This window comes from Alligator mississippiensis, chromosome 8 (assembly GCF_030867095.1).
Source record: "Alligator mississippiensis isolate rAllMis1 chromosome 8, rAllMis1, whole genome shotgun sequence".
NCBI classification, from domain to species: Eukaryota; Metazoa; Chordata; order Crocodylia; family Alligatoridae; genus Alligator; species Alligator mississippiensis.
The window spans coordinates 57474656-57498342 of NC_081831.1; the positions used below are offsets into that span (position 1 = coordinate 57474656).

Below are 23687 nucleotides of genomic sequence, written 5' to 3' on the forward strand. Positions count from 1 at the left end.
CTCAGACCCTCTGTTCTAGTTTCATGGAGGGGAAACAGTGTATTTTCAGAGATGGAAAATCACAAGGTTGTCTAGAAATTTGTTTAGAGTAAAACGCTATGTCAAGAGTTTGAGCAAACCCTTTCAAAAGATTTAGAGAGAATTTTGTATAAGTATTTTTACCTTTGACAAATGAATTTGTGAATTTCCCAGAACTGAGAGATGGTGGATACAAATACAATACAATTTAGCTTTATGTGGAATATTGCTATGGATTTTTTTTGTTTTGTTGTTTAAGACTGGATTTAATTACCGGATAATGCATTTATATGGTCAAACTACTGCTAGGATTTTAAAGCTCTGGGGTTTTACAATGCTATTGACATAACTAAGAATGAAAAATATTGTTGAAAAGAATTCTAGTTTTTATCATAAGATATGAGTTCTCTCCTCAGGAGTATGTAGCTCAAAAGTGTCTAGTTTGTTGTTATCCTACATAATTCTTAAATTAGTTTGGAAGATATTTTTAAATGTCCAGATAACAACTATATTTTACAGCTCCTCTTTCTTGACCATTATATACCTTGACATTAAACTGTGAGTTGTAAGAATACAGAGCAATAGGATAGGAAATGATTATATGATTAGAATATTATCTACTTAACAATCCTGATTGAAATGGCAAGTGATTGTTATAGTAAGGATGTGTTGTATACTGTAAACATTCTTTTTCTAGTGTATTTTTTAAACTGAAGGAGTCCTATATTTCTGTTTTCTGCACGCAGTATACGTGGATTGCCTTCCTTAAATGTTGCCATGTTTTTTCATTTTTGTATGCTGTACTATTTCAGAATACTATTGAAACATAAAATATTGCTACAATTTAACTGTTTGCTATAGGAGGGTTTAGTGTGTAACTACAAGGTCAGACTAATTAACATGTTTGGCAGTTTTGAATTGATTTTTGAAAGCATTTAATCTGAGCATAATACTTTTTTGAATGTCTTTTTAGTAAACTCTATACAATGTATATGCGTGTGTTTATGTAGGCTTGATATACAAATATATGTTGCTAAACCAGTAGGCTATGTCAATAAGGGTAATTTTTTAAAAAATTACAGCTAAAATACCCCCTTTTAATGGGCAAAGGATGTGTATCAGGTTCAGTAAACTATGACCTTAAAACAGATTTAGGGCCCAATCCTGCCATCTTTTGTCTGGGGAATTGCCCATTGACTTCAAGGAGAATTTTGCCTATATACATGATTTCAGGATTTGGCCTATTAATGTCCCCTTGTTACTTAATCCGTGCCTCATAAACAGGTCTGGAAAGAAATCAGAGTTTATCTGCTCAATAGTAAATGCTCGATTTCAAGTCTTTGGGATGATTCTTACATACAAATGAAAAGCAAAAGTACCTGAAATTACCAAATAAGAAGATGATTATTTAACATCAACATCTCAAATTATTTCTAAACAGGAAAGTTATGTGCTTAGAAAAATTACAAAATAAATCAAAGCTTAATGCTGAAAGGGGGAGTACTTCTGAATTATTCTAATTACATGTACGGACGGCATTTTCTAATCACTTCTCCAGAGAAACTAGTTTTGTAACATCTTTGAAACTGGTTCTTTACCTATTTCATTCAGTTCTTTCATGGTTGTGAAACTTGGAAGTTAAGATTTCCCGTAGTGTGAATATTAAAGAGGAGAAAAAGCTTAATTTCTTTTACCAGGAAATGGAGTGGGATAAATTATGGAAAACAAATGACAAAGCAGTGAACTTCAGAATGGCATCTCTAGAATATTTTAAGATTATGAATAAGCTTATTGGACATCAGATAGATTTAATGCATTGAAAACTAAGGATTTCAAGTTCTTGGTGCTGTTGTGACACACCTTAGCTACTGTGTGTGGGGATTTGAATCGCACCACAAGGTAGTTGACTTCTGCAAAATGACCTTTGGTAAATAATAGAGTTCATCTGTTAAGGTGGGCGCTGACATGACATCAGCCTGTGTGCTGGAGGATACAAATAATTTGCATGCAAAGGGTAAGAAAGTGTCTCAAAGGGCAATAACATTAACTAACATAGTCCCATGGAAGTAATCTCTGAATGGAAGGAGATCAGGTGTCTGTTATCAGAAGGGACTGTAGCTTTCAGGGATGTTGTGGGGTTTGTCTGAGTTTACAGTATATCTATGTGGTAACAGAGAGGAGTTCCTTTACATACAGAGAGCTCTTATTTACAGAGGGTTAAATGCAAGAAATTATACCTGAGTTCCCTCTCTTCCTTGTTTTGTTACCTTTCCTTCTACTTCCAATAATTCTCACTCCATTAGTTTTCTTTTGTTTTGTTTATTTCTTTAGGATTAAAACCAAAATAGACCAATATAAAGAGACATTTGGTATCTAGAACAGCCTAGGGGCCTTAGCCTTTTGCATGGAAGAAGATATGACCGTAGAGGCTGAATTGCACCCACAGCTTGCACTAGGCTGAGGAAATAGGCATTAATTAAAACTAACTCTTCCTAATTTTGATGGAAGAGCATGATTTTTTCTCAGCTTTTTTTCCACAAAGCATGTTTGTTAATGTTATGACCAGCTGTAGGGTATGCATGGTCTATCTCCTAAGTCCAGTAGAGCTCCCATTACAAAGCCCAATAATGTAAGTTTTAGAAATATATTTTGTGGTTGTGGTGAGAGAAAAGAGGGTAAAATGACTTAATATAACTTTTTTGTTATGAGATATGAGTTTCTGTAAGAAGCCCGACTCATGATTCCTATTAGTTTCTTGTATGTGTATTAGCATATATTTATTTCAGTTATAGCTTAAATGTTTTGCTCAATGGAGAAATCTTAACTCTTGGCTAGTCTAGAAACCCATTTTACCTCTGCTCTAAATCTTTTATTTTCTTAAAACATAAGCATTCTGCAGAAATTCTTCAGTGGAGACTGGCTTCCACCAGGGATTGAATTATGACCATAGTATATATATTTTGTATGTTTGACAAGTGTGTAATTTGGATTCAGATTTGTAAATTGGTGGTAACATTTTTGCTTAGAAAAATCATTTGATTAATCCTGATTTAAAATTATTTGCACGTTAATTATAGCTTAAAGAGATTGCTGATTTGTTGGGCCTTTCAAGTCCATAGAACTATTCAACGGGGAAGCAGTTGCTCTGCCAGGAATCTTGCCCAACTAACTTGAGGGGGAAAGGCTCTATGCAAAGAGCAGCAAATGACACAGTGGATCGCTACAGATATAAACAATAAGTAGAGCCAGACTATTAGCTAGTGTAAATCAGTGCAGTATTACTGATGAGAGGGGAGCTATACTGATTCATACCAGCTGAGGATCTAGCCCATGATTTTGAGCCTACTTTGTTCTAAGACAAAAATCACTTGAAGGGTGTTAGGTGATTCAGGTGTCAGATGTCAGTTGATCATGTGATTGCATAACTGGAAGTCATCTATTGGCCTATGAGAACAGTTTATTGTCTGGCTGTATCATTGCCTTACTTGTATAAACTGAATTCCAATGTACAGAAAGTACACTTTAATTAGTACATATACAGACATTACCAACAAGATGTCAGCAGCTATGTGGTATATGAGATGGCACAGATACTTCTAATAATTTGTGATAACAGCAGGTAAATTTTGACTTTTGCACAGCGTCCAATCTATAGTATACCATAGGGCAGTACTTTTTAGCAAGTTGTATATAGAATACTATTTACAAGCAAATTTACTCAGATCTTAATAATCTAAGTTTTACATACCAGTTTTTGGAAAAGGCTATGTACAAGTTTCTGCCTACAGGAACATTTTTCTTTAAGATTATTTTAGAGATTTTAGTTTGAAAATTCCTAAAATGTAACCCTAAGCTGCTTTATGATCAGCTTCAGGCTTTGCACAATTTGGCCATGAAAAATGCACGCTTTAACACTGCTAAAGCACCACTGATGTGCTTCCATGTTCTGGTTGGCACTGGCCCAATGCAGCCTCCCTACTAACAACAGGAATAATCTGCATGTGGGCTTGCATAATTGTTACTGCCAGGAAGTGTATGTGCACAAACATATGAACCATGCCTCTTGACCTGAAGGCTCCACCCTGGCATGCCCTCTCATAGCTCCTGTTGTGAAAGGCTTTTAGAGTCTTTTGTGGCAACCAAAAACTTCTGCCCCCATCTTCTGCCGGCAGGTTTTACTGGCATGTGCCTTTGTGTAACTAGTAGCAGAAGTTGACCTATTATTTACAAAGTTTTTAAAGATGTCATTGGGTTTTTTACTTCATTGGGTTTTTCTTTACAATTCTTACCTTTTTGTATTCAAGCACAAATTATTTTGGGCTCTGTGCACAGTGTCTCTGCTATTGTTTTGGATATGCAATGCGTTGGGACATATCGTTTGCTAACATCCATTTGCATAGTTCCTTTGGCTTTTATGGAGCTAAGCCATTTTACACCAGCTGAGGATCCAGTTAGTTGTGACTGAGAATAATATATTGGCTTGAAGTAAATATATCATGTCCAATATGTGAGCAAATACTATTTTAAAATTGTTTTGCAGATAACATAAAACAGGGGATCTAACTGCAAGAGGAATATGAATGGTCTTTTGAGAATATTTGCCTATTATTATTATTATCATTACATGTGCTTAATCTTAAAACAATATGTGCGAGTGTCTTGTAGTCACCACCACCAAATCGCATGTAATTCTCAAAGATAATTGTGTTTGTAATTATGGAGTTAATTGAATTTCTATAATAGTAAAAAATGGCATATAAAAAGTCTCTTAAGATTAATCTAGCTGTTTTAGTTAGGAAGAAATAGGCTCATTTGGAATGTTTAATGTAAAGAAAGCAGCCTCTTTTGCAGGTGAGTTTGGATTTCACAGTACAGTCACCAAAAATGCATAACTGTGCTCTTCTAAGGAAAATGTGGCACCATATTAAAAAAGAATAACTCTCATACAGCTCTGTTTTTTTTGCATGCTAAGGGAATACCAGCATATATTTAGGTATTTGCAAATTGGAGAGACATGTTAAAGGAGCCTTCTGGTGCAGTTTCATCATCTGCATCTGTCAATCATATAAGATATTAAGACTGCACTGAAAATTCACTGCTCTATGTGGCAATGTTTAAACTGCTTTTAACAGTTTAATATCATAACAGCACTGTGTTACATAGTCTAATTTGCTTATACCATTTGGCCTTAAATGAAGGTACCTTTCAAATCTCTTTTGTAATTCTTTAGGTGCTATAGTGCCATTGTGGGCCAAGTTCAGGGCTGGTTTACAACCCATGGACTTCACTGGGGATTCGCAAGGTGTAATTCAGCATAGAATTTGGCTCTGTGTCAAATACCTTCACCTCATATATTTTCAACTATTTTATTCTTTAGAAGAAAAGAATAAGAGTAGGAATTAACAATTTACTAGATACTAGCCCTGTATCTCTAACCATGGGCAAAGAGCCATTCAACTGAAAATGAGAAGAAGATCAATAAACAACGTATGGGATGCTGATTTCTTTTTTTTCTCCATTCTCAGGCTTCCAGCTGTAGTGTATGGAGAAAGGCAAGGCATGAAGACCAGTACTGCTTTTCCTGTTAACACTCTGTCTTATTTTTAACTTAGAAATTTACCTCACTTTTTTCTTTTTCTTTCAGAACAGTTACTTTCCAAGTAATACTTTCAAAGTATTTACTTTGAGAGACAAATAAAGTTGGTGAGCATGTTAGTAACAATGGACTATGAAAGAATCTTCAAATGTTACTTAATGTATTAATGCCCTGATACCATAGCAAATCCTGTTTTCATACTTCCTTTCCAAATGATCATGTACTACAGTTTCATTATTTTCTTTTTAGACTTATAGTAGAATGTTTCTTTTATATGTTCTGTTCTCACCTGCTGAATGGATGAACTTAGTGTGTGAAATGCAAAACACTGATGATTAGTCCTCAGTCCCATAGTCTTTGGCAGTACGTTGCTTCCATTCATAGAGAAATTGCAAAAAGGTTGCCTGCTTATATAATGTTACTGTATTATATTTTACATTATTACTGATATTAGTTTATGTCATTTAAAAAACAACAACTCAAACTTGGTGGCTTTATTTATGTTATTTCCTATTTCCTCATAATACTGCTCCCCTCCCCCAGCAGCTACACTACAAAGCTTGTTGTACAGGGACTCCATTAATCCTACATTTCCTAGATGGTATCTGAGGCACAGTGGGTTTCCACAGAAATTAATTTGTCCTGACAACAGGCCTAAAGATTGGAGTCCAGGGATCACTTGGCAAATTCCCTTTAAACTGAGCACAATAATAAACAGAAAGCTGATAACGACAGTTCTAAAAGACCACACAGAGGAAGGACCCAGAATAGACTTGCTCTGTGTATATCTGTGAATACCTCTGATAACTAGCATACAGAAGCTTTATGTTTGATAGGAAAACGAGCATACTGATTTACGCATGTTTTGATATTACAGAGCTAGGCAGAACTAACTTAATCTAAAAATATAAATTTCTAGCTAACTGGTGTAAAGTATATAATAATTTAAGTTCAAATACAGATCTGAACGTCTTGTTAGATACCATTTCCTATTTAGTATTATATTTTTATGAATGATTGCATGAACTTATCTGCATGGTTTTTATGTTTTAATGAGACTCAAATATTATCAGAAAATCCCCCATGTCTAAACATTTTAAGAAGTCAAATAGGTAACAATATAATACTTTTAAGAAATGAATCCAAAAGTGCAATTAGCAATGGTCTATGACAAATATAGTTTTTTCACTTCTGGTTTTTTGTTTGAATTGTCATTCACTGTAATAACTCCTTGCTAGGAGGGATAAGAACAGATTAAAAAGCATTACTTTGTTTCTGTTTTCATTTCTTTCCTTTAGTGCATGTTAAGCTATTGTTTTTCCAAAGTTAATTTTATAGAATTAAGTTGCACATTGAAATACATACTAATACAACATTCACTGGATAACTTTGTACATGTCATTATAAGCACATTTCAGCCTTTAGATATTTGTCAATAAAGAATCTAGGAGCTTTAATGATGTTTGTAATTTATAGTGTCAATAGACCCATTCCAGGTAGAGCTGGGCGAGGTAAAATGTATCTGCTTAACTTTTCGCTGCTCAGGAATAGGATATGTAACAGAGTGAGTAATGCATTCTAAAGAGGCAAATTTAGACAGATACAGAAAATGGATTTTAGTTACTGAAAGGCATTTTGAAAGTAAAGTCTAATTTTGCTTTTAATGACCAAAATGTGTTATGGAATAATAGCCTCTCTGTATACAGAAGGGAATATATAACGATATTAAAAGTAGAAAACTAGTATGCTTGACAGGTATGGTTATACACCTAAATTGAATGAGTCACATATGATTAGTTTTAATACTTCAAATACTTCCTTTAAGATGGAAATTCAGTAATACACTTTTACATGATACCCTTAAACTCAACAGTCATTAAGCACAATGTATTTTCCAGCAACTTTTTCAAGTAAAAAATATGCATGTGCTTGAGATAAGCAGAAGTATTAAAGTTGCAAATCTACAGTGCCTAGGGAAAACAGATAGAAGGTAACTGACCCAATGTTCCAGCCTGAAGAGACAGCTCAGAATGAAGGGGCATGTTGTGTTGTTTCTGTATCAGTATGTGGGGCTGGGTGGCAGGCTGCCAGTAGCTGTGTAGTTAAGGATTTGGAATGCTGGCTGCCCTTGGCATTTGAGATGCTGGGAGTTTATGTAGAAAAGTTCTGTCTTACATGCTTTTCCAGCACAGTTAATGGGCCCAATTCTGCTTTTATTATCAGCAGTGACCAAACTACCACTGACTTCAATGGCACAACATCAGACTCAATTATTTAAGTGCTGAATGGAGGCAGGGTACATTTTACTACTAAAGTGTGATATATCCTGCATCTCCTTTCTGAAAAATAAAATTAGTACCTCATACTTGCTATTGGCCTCATGTTAATTTGTACACTAAGAATTAATCAATTACAGTTGGCATACTTTAAAAATTAAATTCAGGGCGAGTGCAATTTATATTTGTCACACTTAAAGAGCTCTATTTATTGTACTGAAATATAGAAGATTTCAAAACAACTAGTTTTATTGCTCTCTAGCTCCTCTTTCTAGTTTCTGATGCAAAACCAAATTGACTTGCTATGCCTTTTAGTTCATAGTTCTGTAACAGAGCAAATGCACCAAAAATAGAATAAAATAAAAAACCTTTATATCAAAATCATTCCATGCATTTCAATGTATAAGCTATTAGGTATTATGAATTTGGACCAAATCAATCAGTCTTTTTTTTTTTTCTAGCAAGTGGTTCTCTAATGCACTTTCTACATTTGATTTGAAGGACTGTGTATTATTTGATGTTCTTATGAGATAAACAATAAACTTTTGAATATGTTTTTCCATTTGAATAAAAGCCTATGGATGCTTCACCCTGCATCCTAAAGCCTGATTTCCCTAGGGACTCATTATCATGCAGCTCACATTTTCAGTCACCTACACTGTTGAACTTGCTATCAAATAACCTTCAGCACGTTACTAGTTATTATGTGTCATAGGGCAGATTTATGATAAACTAACTTTGAAACAATAATGAATTCTTGGTGTTCTGTTTCTAGTAACATTTCTGGTAATTTCATCAGATTTAATTTTGAAACAGTAAGTTGCATTTTTCTCTTATTTGATTGTATAGAACAATCCCTTCCCAATATATCTCCATCCCTAAATATGGTTTATGATGATTTGAGCACTGTCTATACAGAATGAAAATGAGAACATTTGTAAGTTATCAAACTGCTCAGAGTTTATTTGTGATTGAAACTTTCCGAATTCTCTAAGTTGGTAAAAGTTAAATTAAGTTAACCCTTGTATTAGTTGTTGGCACAGATCCATCAGCATTCCCAATAAAAGTACACAAAGCAGATAGGTACGAGACAGAAATATTCTCCATGTAATTCATATGACCAACATATCAGAATTTTAAGTGAGGTTCTAGTACAGCAATTATTATCTTAAGAGAACACAAGTATATTTTCCTATAACCCAAATATCGGTACAGATTTTGGAAAGAGATTCCTGAGATGAAACCCTTAAATCCATATTCAGGTATTTTACTCAGTGACCCGATTTTTCAAAAGTCTTGGGCACACAGTGGCCCCAAGGTTTTTTTTCAATGTGTCAGTACCTTCTCAGTGTTTCTAAAACTGTGACCTAAGATCTTAAAATATGAAGGAAATTCTTACTTATAGAATTGTTTGCTGGATATTTGGTATGAAAAATATTTGCAAAGATGATGTGAAATGTAAAGTGTAGTTTGGAAAAAAGCCACTGTTGTGACTAATTAACATACAGAAGAGTGTAGATCCATTTGGAATCAATGGGATTGTGCTGATATAGTTATGGTAAGCATCAGGCCTTACTGGGTCTGTAAGATTTGCACCACCTGTGAAGGAAAGAGAGGATCGGTGCACTATGTAACCTGTATTTTGAAGACCGTGTTTTTTGAGATATTGCTATGATAATTGCATAGGCAGAGCATCTGATCTCAGGTGGAATTAGTAGGGTCTGGGGACAGGGACAGGTATCACTATTTTGGACAAGCTGTCTCCTCTTTGTTGCTACCCTTGCAGTGATTGTGGTTCTCCAAGGGCACTACGGGCAAACATATCCTATCAATCTGTCTATTAATATTTATGTTGTAATTCAAGGTGTAATGCATTGTTAAAATACAAGTTGGAAATGCACCAAATTTAGTCATTTTTAGTGCCTGAAATTATATATTTCTTCACCAGGTGAATGGGGGCTGAGGGGAGGTGGCAATAATTAGAATACTCTGGTTCCACCAAATAATTTGTCAAACCAGATATGAGCCCAGTTAAAAGGTGCCTCTTCATGGTTTCAATTTTCAGACAGAGAATCAGCTATATAAATAAAAAGGAATGTAAGGCATTTAGGAACAGTAAAGGCCAGATCTTGAAACAGTTACTTCATGGTGTCTACTCATATGGGTATTTCCAGTGCAGTCAACAGGATTCTCCATGTGTACATGAGGACTACATGCATGAATAAGGGTGGCAGGATTTGACCTGTAGTACTATGCAAATCACACCAACTAAATTCAATAAGAATATTTTGATCATGGACATACTCATTTTTGCAGCTGTCTTCTTGCATCAGAATAGTAATATAAACTCTGTCAAAGATAGAATTTCTTGCCTTTCCCTTTCTATCCCCTCCATACCTCCTGTTTACCTAACTGTAAAATCAACAGTTATTAAAGTTGGACCCTTTCAAATCAGATACTGAGAAATAATTTAATAGTATATTAATCTAATAACAAAGGAAAATAACTATTGTTTTCCAAGGGCTCTCTGCAGCATTCCTTCTTCATACAAAATTTCCACTGGTTTCAAAAGGTGGTGTTTCAGAGGAAGTGAGTTGAGCCCTTATTAAAGCAAACTAAATGTTATGAAAATAAAAATTACTAATACATGCACATATATACCTATATATACTTTAAAAATACAAAACCAAAAAGAAATACATATAAAAAAGAAAACTAAGACATTTGAAAAAAAATGGTGTGCATGACAAAAACCTTTTTTTAAGGTCTTTTGGCTTTATTACGTCATTTTTGGCAGGATTGTTAAGCTGGCTACATCACATCATGTTCTCAACTGTCACACTATGTGAGATGATCAAAGTGGGAATGCCAAGGCCCAGAACACTTAAAAATGTTCCATTCTGAAAATTATTTTAAACATCTAAAGAGATTACATTAAAATACCAGCTACAGTAAATGCTGATCATCATCAGTTTTCCAGATGGAGTTATTAGAAAATCTGTGTAAACAGACCAATCATATCACTGCTGGCATTTTGGTCATTTCTCCTAATTTTTAGACCATCCAAACCACTCAAATGTAATTTAGTTCATCTCTGTTTTTAAATGTTTTTTTAACTCTTGATCACTGAAAACATTAACTACAGGGGCCAGGTTATCATCTGGTGTGAACAGACATAACTCCATTTATGCACAGAGTTGAAATTCACTTTCAGTTTGCTAAGTTTGTTTTCCTATTGTGTTAAACATTTTACATTTCTATGAAACTACTGCTTTATGGTGTGAGTAACCTCACTGGCAAGTCAACAAAGTGACAGTAGGTAATTGTTCCTAATTTTAAATCCACTTGAATGATCATGAAATCAGAAATAATAGTGCTGATTTTCAGGTTTTTAGGTCTGTATACCCTGGTGCCCTCAACCAGAGCCTGCATGAGATTAGGGAGTTTATGCAAAAATGTGGGCAATGAAACTCTGAAGGAACACATTGGAGATATATACGAAAGGAAGAAGAATTTGGATCTATGAGCAGGGCTTGACTGCATCCTTTTTTATTTATGTGCTAAATGTAAGTATGCATTTAAAGGGGTCTTTAGAGTTTGTGGCTGAACATGGGCAGAGTGCTTGGTCTCACCAAGCATAATGTGGAAAAATTTAGACAGACTTCCATATATAAGCACATAAGTTCCTTACTTTAGCTGAAATAATGGAGAGCAAACCATGGAACTTGCTACCTAGTCTGCTTTAGATAGCAAATATGTTATTGTGACTGATTCCTCCCATTGCTGTGCTATATGAGAAGGAGGCTATAGAAAAACATGAAAGGGAAGCATATATTACATGAGTATTGTCCATGTAAGTTAATGCTACCCAAAGGACCATTAACTTCTATAGCCCTTGATGGGGGTCACATAAATATTAGTACACTGTCCAGCCCAATGGAATACAATGGAGCTGAGACCTGTAGATACAACCACAATTTGAATAAATAGTAATAATGATAATGAATAGCTGTTAGGGCTGGCAATGAGATTATGGCAAAGAAGAAGGGAAGTGATTATTCTCTTCTATTTGGCACTGGTGAGGCCACATCTGGAGAACTGTGTCCAGTTTTGTGTCCCCCACTACAGAAAGAATGTGGACAAATTGGAAAGAGTACAGAAGAAGGCAATGAAAACAGTGAGAGGGCTGGGGCACGTGATTTCTGAGGAGAGGCTGAGAGAACTGGGTTTATTTAGTCTGGAGAAGAGAAAACAGGGTGGGGATTTAATAGCAGCCTTCAGCTACCTGAAGGGTGGTTCCAAAGAGGATGGAGCTAGACTGTTCTCAGTGGTGGAAGATAACAAAAAGGTTTTTCCCAAGGAGGGTAGTAAAGCACTGGAACAGGTTACTTAGAGAAGTTGTAGAAATGCCCTTTGATTCTAAGACAGCTATGGTAAGGAACCAGGGGACAAAGGGGCAATTACTTGACCAATACTGTTCCTAGTTACACTTATGTAAATGTATCAAAAGCTTTCCAACAGAGTCACTCCAGATTTACACTAGTGTAGTTGTCATCATTGCCTGTGGCCTACAGAACATGAACCTTTTGTGGCTATGTTTGTACTGCTGTTTAGGGTCTGCCTTGCAGGTTACCTTTAGCTAGCCTAAGCCATGTGAACCTTCTCCCCCTATCTATATCTTAACTTTCAGTGGCTGCATCCAAGCCCAGAAAGAGAGACAAGTAGTGGGATGAATGATTCCTAGAAGAACTCTGCTCAAGAAACATGAAGTTTCAAGCAAAGCTCTTCTAGCGATCAGTTTGCCCAGTACTTGTCTCTCCTCAGTGCTTGGCTCAAACTATAAGCAGTAGAAAGAGGGATGTGGGGCAGAACAGCTGGAAGTCAGGACAAGAAGGTTGTGGGTTTGCTTTTGGCAGGTGTCCTGTGCTTATAACATGCAGTGTCTGTTCATATAGCTCTGTATGAGCTATATGAATTCTGAACACCCTGAACTGAGGGACAGTCTAGAAGGAAACTTGACCACAGGCCCTGAAAGTTAAGAATGCCTCTGGGGTCAAGTTGGGCTGCTATTGGTATTTAACAGTAAGGGGTTTTTAGTAGAGGTGGTCAACATGCGTAAGCTTGAGCAGGGGTGTAACAGGGTGCTTGAGTGCCTTAGGCATTAGGCATGCATGGGACAGCATTAGTGGCTGTGCTGCTGCTAGCACAGCAGTGGCAATACTGGCAACAAAACTGCTGTGTCCCCTTGCCCCTAAGGGAGTGGGGCTTAAGCTTGAGAACAGCTCTGTCCAGAGGGTGGCTGCCAGTAGAAATGTATTCATACCTTGTATCTCCATGTATCTGATCCTTTTGCAGTTCTGCTGGCCCAGGTTACTAAACAGACTATTTGTTTTACCTGTCTGAATACAGAAGCCAGAGTTCATTTTCATATAAAAAATGTATGGATAAGAAACACTTTTACACATGAAACAAGGACATGGCTTATAGTTTCTTTTGTGCATCTTATACCTCCTACTCCAATCATGAACAAAAACTCCCTTATCATGACACATTCTGTGTTGGTTCTGTGGATTGTGTAAGAGCAAATGTTTTGCTAATTCACTGTTATATACTAGGTGGAAAACACAGCCTCAAGCCTGCTATAAACTATGCTGCTGTAGCCACAAAGGACTATTATGCCAGCTGGGGAATTAGTAGAGCATGTCCTGCTCTGGGGGCCAGAAGAAGGAGTGAAGTAGAGTTTATGGACTTGTCAAAGGGGATATACCATAGTAGAGAATACATGCAATTGATACATAAATGGTAGGAGAAAACTCAGCATTTATCCTTAGTTAAGTGATCTATCTCAGGTATGTACTATTACACAAGGTAATAATATTGCTGTATTAGTCAGTCAGTGTTTCTATAAGGTTACCCCATTATAGAACCTAATAGAAACAACTGTTTTTGAACTATTCACTCAGAAGTGTTGAATCTCTTCTTCTTTACTTTTCCTGTAATCCAGATCCATTTCAGTATTTTGTTCTGTGTGTCAGTGCAAATCTTAAGCTTTAATTCTCTGTGTAACCCACTGATAGATCATTTAGGATCATTCCTTTTAAGAACAGTAAGACTACCACATTAGCTGACTTCCAAAATGATTGCTTGTCTTGTTATAGATAACTGTTGACCTGCTCCTTTAATGCTTCAAGTCTGCAACTAACTGCTCGCTTAAGCCATTCTACTTCCTTCTTTTTAATGAAATTGTTCCTTTAGCCCTTTTCCAGAGCTGGCTTTTCAACAATAACGTTAGAAACACTATGCTCAGTTCTTTCCTCTGCTAACACCTTGCCCAGAGCTAACTTGCAACCTCACTCTGTCAGCTGTAAGATATAGATATACTGTTGTCTTAATTACTCATATTTCTCCTGCTGCTCATAATTCTGCTTGTTCCACCAAAGAGCTCTTCAGAGAGCTTTACTGCTTCCTTTTTCCTTTCTTTGGGGGTTTAAAGGTTGTCAGATATATAAATGATCCTTGTTGTAGAGCTTTGGTTGTGACAGTGTCCTTTGTGGGAGAGATTTAGGGGGATGGGAGAACTAAATATGAGTGCTTTTGGATTGCAGCTCAGTGGAAGAAAATACACACCACATTGCAGAATAGAGCAGCAGATACTGCATATGGTAAATTCAGTCTCTAATGGGTATCTATTGTATCTCTTAAATTGTAGAAGCTGATTGTTGATGCCAAATATTTTTTGACTTTCAATCTCCATCTCTGATTATTTATAGCCAACATATTTGTTACCATCTCTGATCTGCTTCTTTACTTCTTTTTAAAAATACTGCTGAAGAAGGGCCAGAAAGTCCAAAAAGAGTTGTGCAGTAGCTCTTATACTTAGTACTTTGTGGTTTTGGCTCCCTCTTATATGACTATGTACTATTGTTTCTGTTATCTGTATTAATTAACTAAATAATCCTTCCACAACTACAAGTAGAACACCCTAGAGCAAACCAATAATATAATGTTCCTGTTTCATATGCAAAGGTTTGAACAAGTTTTGTCATAAGCGTGAGATTTCTAGTAGGCAACATCCTTGACCTTGACATGCTGCCCTTCATTTGCAATTACTTGAAGTCAACTTTGAAATTGTGTCTTTTAGTTTGACTCTGCTGGCAAGGATCTTTCAGTGGCAAAATATGGTTTAGTATTAACCTTGGCTGTTTATGGTCCAATGCAAAAAACACTATTATGCTTTTACTTTGCTTGAACAGATTCAATAGGAGTGCATTCACTGGACATTAATACATCTGGGCACTGAAATACTTGTAGTTGAATCTGTTACCGTTTCCATCATAAAGCTTTTTTGAGATGTTGGAGGCATTTGAGATGAAGCAGAATTTGGCAACATTTCAGCACTTCTCATGTTTGGTCTCAACCTAGAAATGTACATTTTGCTGGCTCTGCTTGGGTTACTTTTTAAACATTCTGAGGTAAACATACTAGACAAGTATATCTAGCCAAACATTATGTTATAGGAGAAAAGACAACACCAAGCGATAGCTGTGGAACTTTTCAGGGTTTAAATTCACATAAGTACAGGTCATAGGCCTACAAACAATGGGTTATGATAGGCTGATGCCCATAATCAACCAGTGCAGATGTGACTAAAATGGCTCTTCAATGACTCAAATGGAAATGGATGAGCGAACTCAACTGGAGTCACTGGAACTAAAAAACAATTCTGTTGGTTTAGGTTTTTTTGGTTTGTTTTTGTTTTTGATTTTTTTTATGGAGAAACTGAGCCTGAAGAAGAAAGGTCCTTCAAGTTATCGCTGTCTTGAAAAATGGCCGGAGTCTTTCAGTGGTTTAAATAAGGAAAATAAAAATTTGAAAATCTGAACCATGGATTTATATAAGTGGTGGTTCAGCTAAGGACCTGCCATTTATGATACCTGGAAAATGTATAAGAAAAGTATTAGTTAATTTTTGTCTGAGCTAACTCAGCCTATGGCTTGCAAGGAAGGTATAGTTATTGTACCAGATCTTAGTGTCAAAGAATGCAGTTTGAAAAACCTAATACACATTTAGTTTGAGGATGAACATTGTGAAGTAAAAGTAGAGTACTTATGAACTTGTGAAAAAGGTGTCCTTGATGTTCACTGCCATCTTTTGTTATAGAGCAAATGGATGCAAGCCCTATAGCAGAAGAGCAACCACTAAAGAATGTGTCCAAGGCAGTCCTTTCTCATCCTTCCCCCATCCTTCTGGCTTTGGTGTGGGGTAGCAGGAAAGAGCATGGCCTGTAATGCTATGTGTGAGCATGGCCTGTAATGCCAGTGTGTGTCCTGCATTACAAGGTGTATGGGGAATTGTAGTTCTCCAGTGGAGTTTGCTGCTGCTGCTGCTGCTGAGGGATGTAAGACAATGTCATCCCATTTTTGCCACTGAAGCCTATGTTAAGAGGGCAAAAAAAAATTCTAATTTCAGCAGCAGAAAATGGGGCCAGTTTTCTCCCCAGTATCAGCAAATTCCACTACTCCTCTACAAAACTACAATTCCTAGAATGCCTTGTGCTCCATTATACACCTGGCCTATGTTGGCTGCTTCCTGGAGCCCTCTTTGCAGATGGAGGGGGGATAGGAGGGGAAAGCACTGTCTTCCTGCTTCTGGCCACCCCCCACCACATTAGGCAGCACCTGAGGCATGTGCCCTGCTAACCCACCGAATGCTACATTACTGCTCTGTAGATCGAAGAAGCCAAGGTCACATTCTGTAAGGAGCTCCATGTGGCCATATGGGGTCGCACTTTCATAGGGCTCTTTGCAGAAGTGGGGCATAAATTCACAGAGAAGCTGTTGTATAAGGTGCAGTACAGATGTGGACACCATAAGAGAACATAAATATGTTCAGGAAAGGCAATGTTAAGTTTAACTTGGACAACTCTTGAACTGGATTATTTACAGTAATAATAATAATAATGTGCATTTACAGATACATGATGCCTTTTCTCTGAGAATCTGAGTGCTTTACAAACCAGGTTAAACTGAGAGAGGTATGTGGGTATTTATGCACCCATTTTATAGCTATGTAAAACAAAGTGCATGAAACTCAGCTAAATTTTTCCATATTTCCCCAAATCTTGGGTGTCTCAACTCTTGGTCCTAAACCTGGAATGCCAATACCTTGATTTTCAGAGGTGCCAAGCCATCTTCTCTCCAGGGGAAGTAAATGTTAATTATGGAGGTTCATATACCCTAGTAAATAGGTCTCAGACGTGGGCACATGAAAATGGAGGTGCCCAAATTAGTGGTTACTTTTTAAACTCTTGGCCTAGCTCCCTCATCTGTGGCAAGCTAGTGCCAGAGACCTGATTCCTCCCTGTTTAAATCTTTTGGTCATACGTTTATTCATCCATAGATAGATTTTTGCTAACATTTAAATAAAGCAAGAGTACTACATACAGTTTGGGCTGGCCAGAAAACAAATATTTCTGTTTCCCCCAACATTTAAGGTTTCCAACTTTGTCTTTGTTTTACATGGGAATGAAAATAAGACCTTTTGAATTTGTTCATGAACAAAACACAAATCCTGTTCCAGAATAACCACCAGCCTGGTGGTTTCAGCATTCACTTGGGATATGGGAGAATTATGTTCCAGTTACTGCTCTGCCCGATTCTGGGTGGGGATCTGAACCTGGGTGTCTTGCATCCCAGGTTGGGGACCTCACCACATTGCTTTCTGTGCCCAGTGGTTGGTCTGTCTGTCTCTTTCTCTGTTTTCAACAAGTTAATATTTTCTGATAAAAGAGAAGAAGAAACAGGGTTGGAAAGATGAGCTGACAAGTTCTGGGCTGGTTATAAGGGGATCAGGGTTCGGTTCCCTGCTCAGCTAGCTTTCCTCTGTGAGGTTGAACAAATGACTCCATGTTGTTCCTCTGTTCCCCACAGGTAAAATTGGGATAAAACATCACTACTGCCAAAGGTTGTTATGAGGATAAAAAGCATCACCATTTGTGAAATGCTTAGTTGCTATGGTAATGGGGACCATGTAATTGGATAGATAGGAAACTGGTTTTCCTAAAAATACCTCTGAGGGACAGGAATAAGATTTGTAGAACTTGTTTAAAAGTGGAGAGGGATGATTGTCAAGACAGCAAGTTTCTACGTGTTATGGTCCACTACAAAGTCTCACAAAGTCTGAGAGTCTGATCCTGAAAAAGTGGCAGTTCTTTGAGGACAGGGAGTTGGCTGGCAACACAACCAAAGATCCCCAGGGCAGAAAGCCCAATGCAGAAATGTCTGCTGTCTCCTGCTCCCTTCTCCTTTACCAGTTTATTTTTATCTCTTTGGTCTTATTCTCTTTCTAGTCATAGGTTGAGCTGTGAAGCTGTTAAACCCAAATAGTATCCATGTGTAAAATGGATATATGGACCAAAATATTGACTAGAGAGACACATTGAAGTCATAAAAGCCCCTAGATCTGAGCAGTCTGTACATTGTTTTAATCTGCTGGGATTTAACCATCTATGAATTTTACATTTAACACTGTGTAGCTGAGAGTTATTTTTTAGTCATTTTGTCAAGTGCTTTCAGTTACATACTTACAACCCCATCTGGGTATAATTGAGGGTGAAATTTGGTCCCCTTTCTATGTTTAAGTTCATAATGCATTCATACAACAAAAGATAAACCATTTCCACTGATTTAATTGAACTAAAAATAATCCCAGAGATATGATTAAGCTTCCATAGCAATATTCAGAACATTTTCACTTAAATTAATAAAAGGAGGATCTAATAGTGGATGGATGTGGGGGGGGTAGGGGGGTGCAAACCTGTCCTGATAGGTGCTATTTTATATTTGCTTAATCAGTCAGTATCCTTTGGAATTTTTCATACTAGTGCGCTGCAGGGCATATTCAACCATGTTTTCTATCCTGATGAATGAAGGAGTTTAACTCAAGGAGTTTAGCTCAAGGGGTTTAGCTGAGATTGGCTTCCACTTCAGGAAAGATTGCTCCTTGCCATCTGAATCATAATTTTAAAATATGAAAGCTGTTCATCAGGGAGGCAACACTTAAAATCTTTGTCTCTTGCATCTGATCTTTGATGGGGAAAATCCTGGCTCAGTGAAGTCAACTGGAGTTTTGCTCTGGACTTGAACAAGGTCAGGATTTCATTTTGATCGCTGTATCGATGTGAAAGCTTCAATATACTCTTTACAACTCAGTCCTAGGTGTTTTGCTCATCCAAATATATTTCTTAAGATATTATCCAAGTAGTGATCTGGATGATCCAAATATCCGTCAAGGCACCAGAGCTGCAACTGGATCTAGAGTCTTGTGCTTCCCAGAAGACATGCTGACCTCAGTGATGCTGCTTCTGGGTACAGGGATCTACACTAGTAGATGTAGATACAGGTCAGGAGTCATGTCAGCAAAGTTTGGTGTTCTAGCAGATTTCATTTTCTCCTGTTTTATGAGGCACTTGCTTTGTGGCAGAAGAAGATACGTGTACTCTTAGCCTATCATGACAACTTTGACTATGACACACACCCAGATTAAACAACATGTATAAAATAATTTCAGGTTATTCCTGAGGAATAAACCATCAAAAACATTTGACTTTCGTTTTTGGCTGGATATTTCAGCTTCACAATTACTGTGCCAAGAAGAGCCTGAAATCTTAACTGTATTTCCTCTGAGAAGTGTTTTGTGATGCCAGGTTATATAAATGTTTTGAAATTTTCCTCTTTCTGGAATCACTCCTCCTTGGTTTCACTGTTAACACAATGCACTATCAGATCTGTTACTAAATGTCTTGTAGGCCTAAATCCGGCAAAGCACTCAAGCACATGTGTAACTTTCAGCATCTGAATAATCCTATTGAAGGCAATATGGGCATCTATTAACAATGCAAACTAATCCTTAGCAAATTTTCTAAAGTGCAAAAAGACAACCACTTAGTTTTGAAGTCTATAAAACTACTCATGCTTACAGTTTTGCACATACTAAGTGCTGGATCAGGATCCCATTGAGGGAGCAGTGAGGTTGAACCCACATTTAAATTGTAATTTATCAGTTACCTACCCAATGAGAACCTAATGTAATGTGAACTTTGCATCCTCCATGTTGTGTCACATTAGATGCATTTCTGGCTTTAGATTAGCAGTGGGTTTTTTGGACATTTTGTAATTTTCTAAGGATTTATTTTATTTTAAATAGACACACACACTAGCTAAAGCCAGATAGCTGCTTCTGACCAGCTTTGCCAGTAAATCACTGAGCTATGTAATTGAGTTTGTGTAAAATTATGCATTGTGATCTTGGGAATAAATAAAACAGAACCAAAAAGGTTGATCTCTTAACACTACCACATTTTTTCAGTAAAACTTTTGATTCTTCTCTTTTTGCCCCCTAGCTTCATCATGTTTGCCCTCCTTTTGAAGTTCAAATGAAAAGCAGCATGCAATATAAAAGTGGTGAAATCTAACTATAATGTTTGATTTAATTTGTAGGTGGAGTCAAAAACAATGCCTGCATTTGTGGTTAGTTACAAGATGTTTATTATGAAGAAGATAGTATTCAGACACATATAAACAATTTGATTCGGACAGATTGGATACAAGATTTCAACCAGCATAAGGAGAACAGGTGAGAACACTTGAGAGTGAAACTGAAATGATAAGTGTTCTGGTGGTCAGGAAAAATATTTAGATCTTCCATTATAGATCAAAACAATAGATCTTCCATTATAGATCAAAACTACTAATTACAATCTGTCCAAAGACGTATTATAAATTAAGTGGAAATACAAACATGTTTATCAAATGGGGAGGCTTATTTACAGATAAACAGTAAGCCAGCCACACATCTTCACAAACATAATTTTAGCTGTTTTAATTAGCAGGTTTGCTTTGATTTAATTTAATTCAGTGATTACTTCTATCTTCAGAGACACATTTGCAAAGAAAATCTGCTGACCTGACTTCTGACTTCCAGTTTTCTTGTTCACTTGTATTTTTTGTTGTTGTTGATTTCCACACTGTTTACAGTCAAATGATGGGGTCAACACTTTCGAACAGCATGGCCAACAGATGTAGCACAGAGATGACAACTGTACATTTCAGTGTTCTTTTGTTACCTTAGCACTGACTGATTGTTGAGATGCTGGAAGTCAGAATGTCAAAGGGCACCAGAAGGCTCTAATAGTCTTTAGATCCCAGTTCTACTTTGGGGGAAAAAGCAAAAATATGCCTTTTCATTTACCTTTATGTAGTGGTGCAGTGAATTGTTTGCTAGAGACTCAAACTCGAGAAAACGAGCCCCTTATGTGCTCTTAAGAATTTAATGCATTTTGCCCGTCAACTTTTGGATGAAAAGCAAGCTTTGAAAGCTGTCAAAATTTATATATTTAATGTTTGGAGATTTGGTGGTTTTATCTGACAGTAAAACTAGATATTGATGGAAAAGAAAAATTTTGAGTTGAGAATAAAAATAGCTCATTTGTGCTTTCTGGAAAAAAAAAATCTGTATTGACTTTGTTTTAGCTTTCTGTTGGTTTCAAGACGGTTTTTTCTTTGTCAGGAAAACAATCACTAATAGACCAGGTGTTGTTCTTCCTTCTCTTTCACTTCCCCCTCCCCTTCCAATGTCTCACAGCTGTATGGTAGGTAATTAAAACAATCATTGAAATGTTTCAAAGCCGTGTAGCCTTTAGTTGACTTTTAAAATTTGTATTTGAAGAAGAACAGTAAAATTAATTTTGTATCTGGCTCAGGAAAGTGCTCATGACTTGAGCAATGGACTTTACAACACTGCCAACAAAAAGAATGAAATTAATATTACACTTGCCTTTATCTAGGGTTATTCAGTTACCTGTTTTATATTGGAAATTAATTTCAATATCTTACAGATGTCTTACAGACTTATGAATGCTACTGAACTAACATACAGCCAGATAGATAGTCCTTCCACTTAACATTCATGGTATTTAGGGGAAAAAAAATCAAAAGAAGGTAAACTGAGGCTTGTCAAGGTAATTGAATAGTTCTGCCTCCAAATAATGCAAATAGTAAGTTTATATTTTGTGGTCTATTATATTTTATAGTATGTAAAATTAAAAAGTGTCATGGACAATTACTTTGGAGAAAAAGAAATAAGAATTAATTTACAGGCTTGTCTTTCTAGCAAGAAATTTACATTCGAAACCGTGAGCGATGGAGACTTACAGAAAGGCACATATTTTGTTTCTGAAACACTTTTTTCCTGTCTCATTTGGTACTTTAATAACTGACTTTAGAAAACTTGTCATTCATTCATTAACAAAGGAGGCAGCTGGTGGGACACAATTTTATTTTTATAACAAACTTCTTAGTAATTCATTCTCTTTCATCCTTTAAAAAACCTGCTCCACCATAAACATTAGTTTAAATCAATGTACTATGTCAGTTTAAAGTGAATCAGTCAAACTATACAGCATAGGTGAAAAGTATACAGGATGAACGATGCATATAATGCCTGGGAACATGGGCTAGAAAAATATTTTATACAAGGCAGGCATTAACGAGAAAAATATTTATCAAACAAATCTTATTCCCTTAAAACCTTGTGAGAAGTTCATGTAATTTATTGATAAAAAGTGTTTATTTGCCAAAATGAACAAAATATACTTCAGAAGGAGCAAGTACTACATGATGCGACAGTTACTGTAACATTACATTCCCTAACAATTAAGTCAGTAGCTGCAGAATACACACAGACCAGTTGAATGTGTCCATACAGAAGTGGTTACAGTCTTCAATCAACTGGGCTGTTTTTAGGAGCTTATAATTTTTATTTATACGTTCTGTTTTAACTGACCCATAAGTCTTCCCTTCCTCTTCTCATTCCTCTTCCCCTCTCCCTTTATTTATTTGTTTGTTTGTTTGTTTGTTTGTTTGGGGTTTTTGGTTTGACCTTATTTGGAATCTGTGCACCTCTTTGGGTTGAAAGTAAATGTAATAACCAATTCATCCAGAATAGAGTGAATTTTCAGGACATGCTTATTTGACGAAGCTTGTGCTATCACCTGTTTTCTAAAGCGCACACACACAAACATGAATGAATACCTCTTCCTCCCTCTTATTGCACTCAGGCAGATGTTACTTGACAGTAATCCATACAAAAACATATAAAACTACATACAAAAAAGAAAGAGTATTTTCAGACATTCTTTCACAAATCAGGACCAGTATTTATGAGATAACCAGCATATCAGTAATACAAAACAAGATATTAGTTGTGAAAGCTCTAAATAGTGGTTTTCCCTTATAAGATTTTTTTTTTTTGTTTAAGATCTGTCATTGTTTTAATAAACATTTTCCATTCACTAATAGCTGTGTACTGTCCTCCCTTTTCTGTATTTTTCTATGGACAATTTTTTTGACTGCACACAGATAACACAAGAACATTTACAAACGTGTACAAATTAAAAGATTTTTATACTAATCTGCATCTTTGTTTCATCACAATTTCAATTTGACAATGCATTTTTGCCAGGTGGAACAAAGAGCAATAAATTAGTTTTGAAAGTTTATGATCTTGCATTATAAAGATTCTGCAACACACTGTGTTCAAAATCAATTGCCAATGTGATGGGGGATTAATAACTCTGGCACTATAACCTTTTACATATCTGTACACTGGATAAGGATACATTTCAAAATCAGCAGCCAGATTTCATTATTGTAACATATTTTTAAAACCTTTTGGTTGCTTAAAAGAAAAAACATATTATTTTCCTCTAGTGCTGAGTGAATAATTCACTATTAATAATT

The 23687-nt window shown here is 36.3% G+C and overlaps 1 long non-coding RNA gene across 10 annotated transcripts in view; it reads left to right on the top strand.

The window, feature by feature from the left end:
- The window catches only part of LOC109283272 (uncharacterized), a 187668-nt gene that overhangs the window by 7486 nt on the left and 156495 nt on the right, over positions 1 to 23687 (top strand). For 9 of the 10 annotated variants that reach the window (XR_009463962.1, XR_009463958.1, XR_009463960.1 and 6 more), the window contains exon 2: positions 20388 to 20523. The exons of the other annotated variant lie outside the window; for it this stretch is intronic. This is a non-coding gene — a long non-coding RNA (uncharacterized LOC109283272). The remainder of the gene's footprint in view (positions 1 to 20387; positions 20524 to 23687) is intronic. 10 annotated transcript variants of the gene reach the window in all.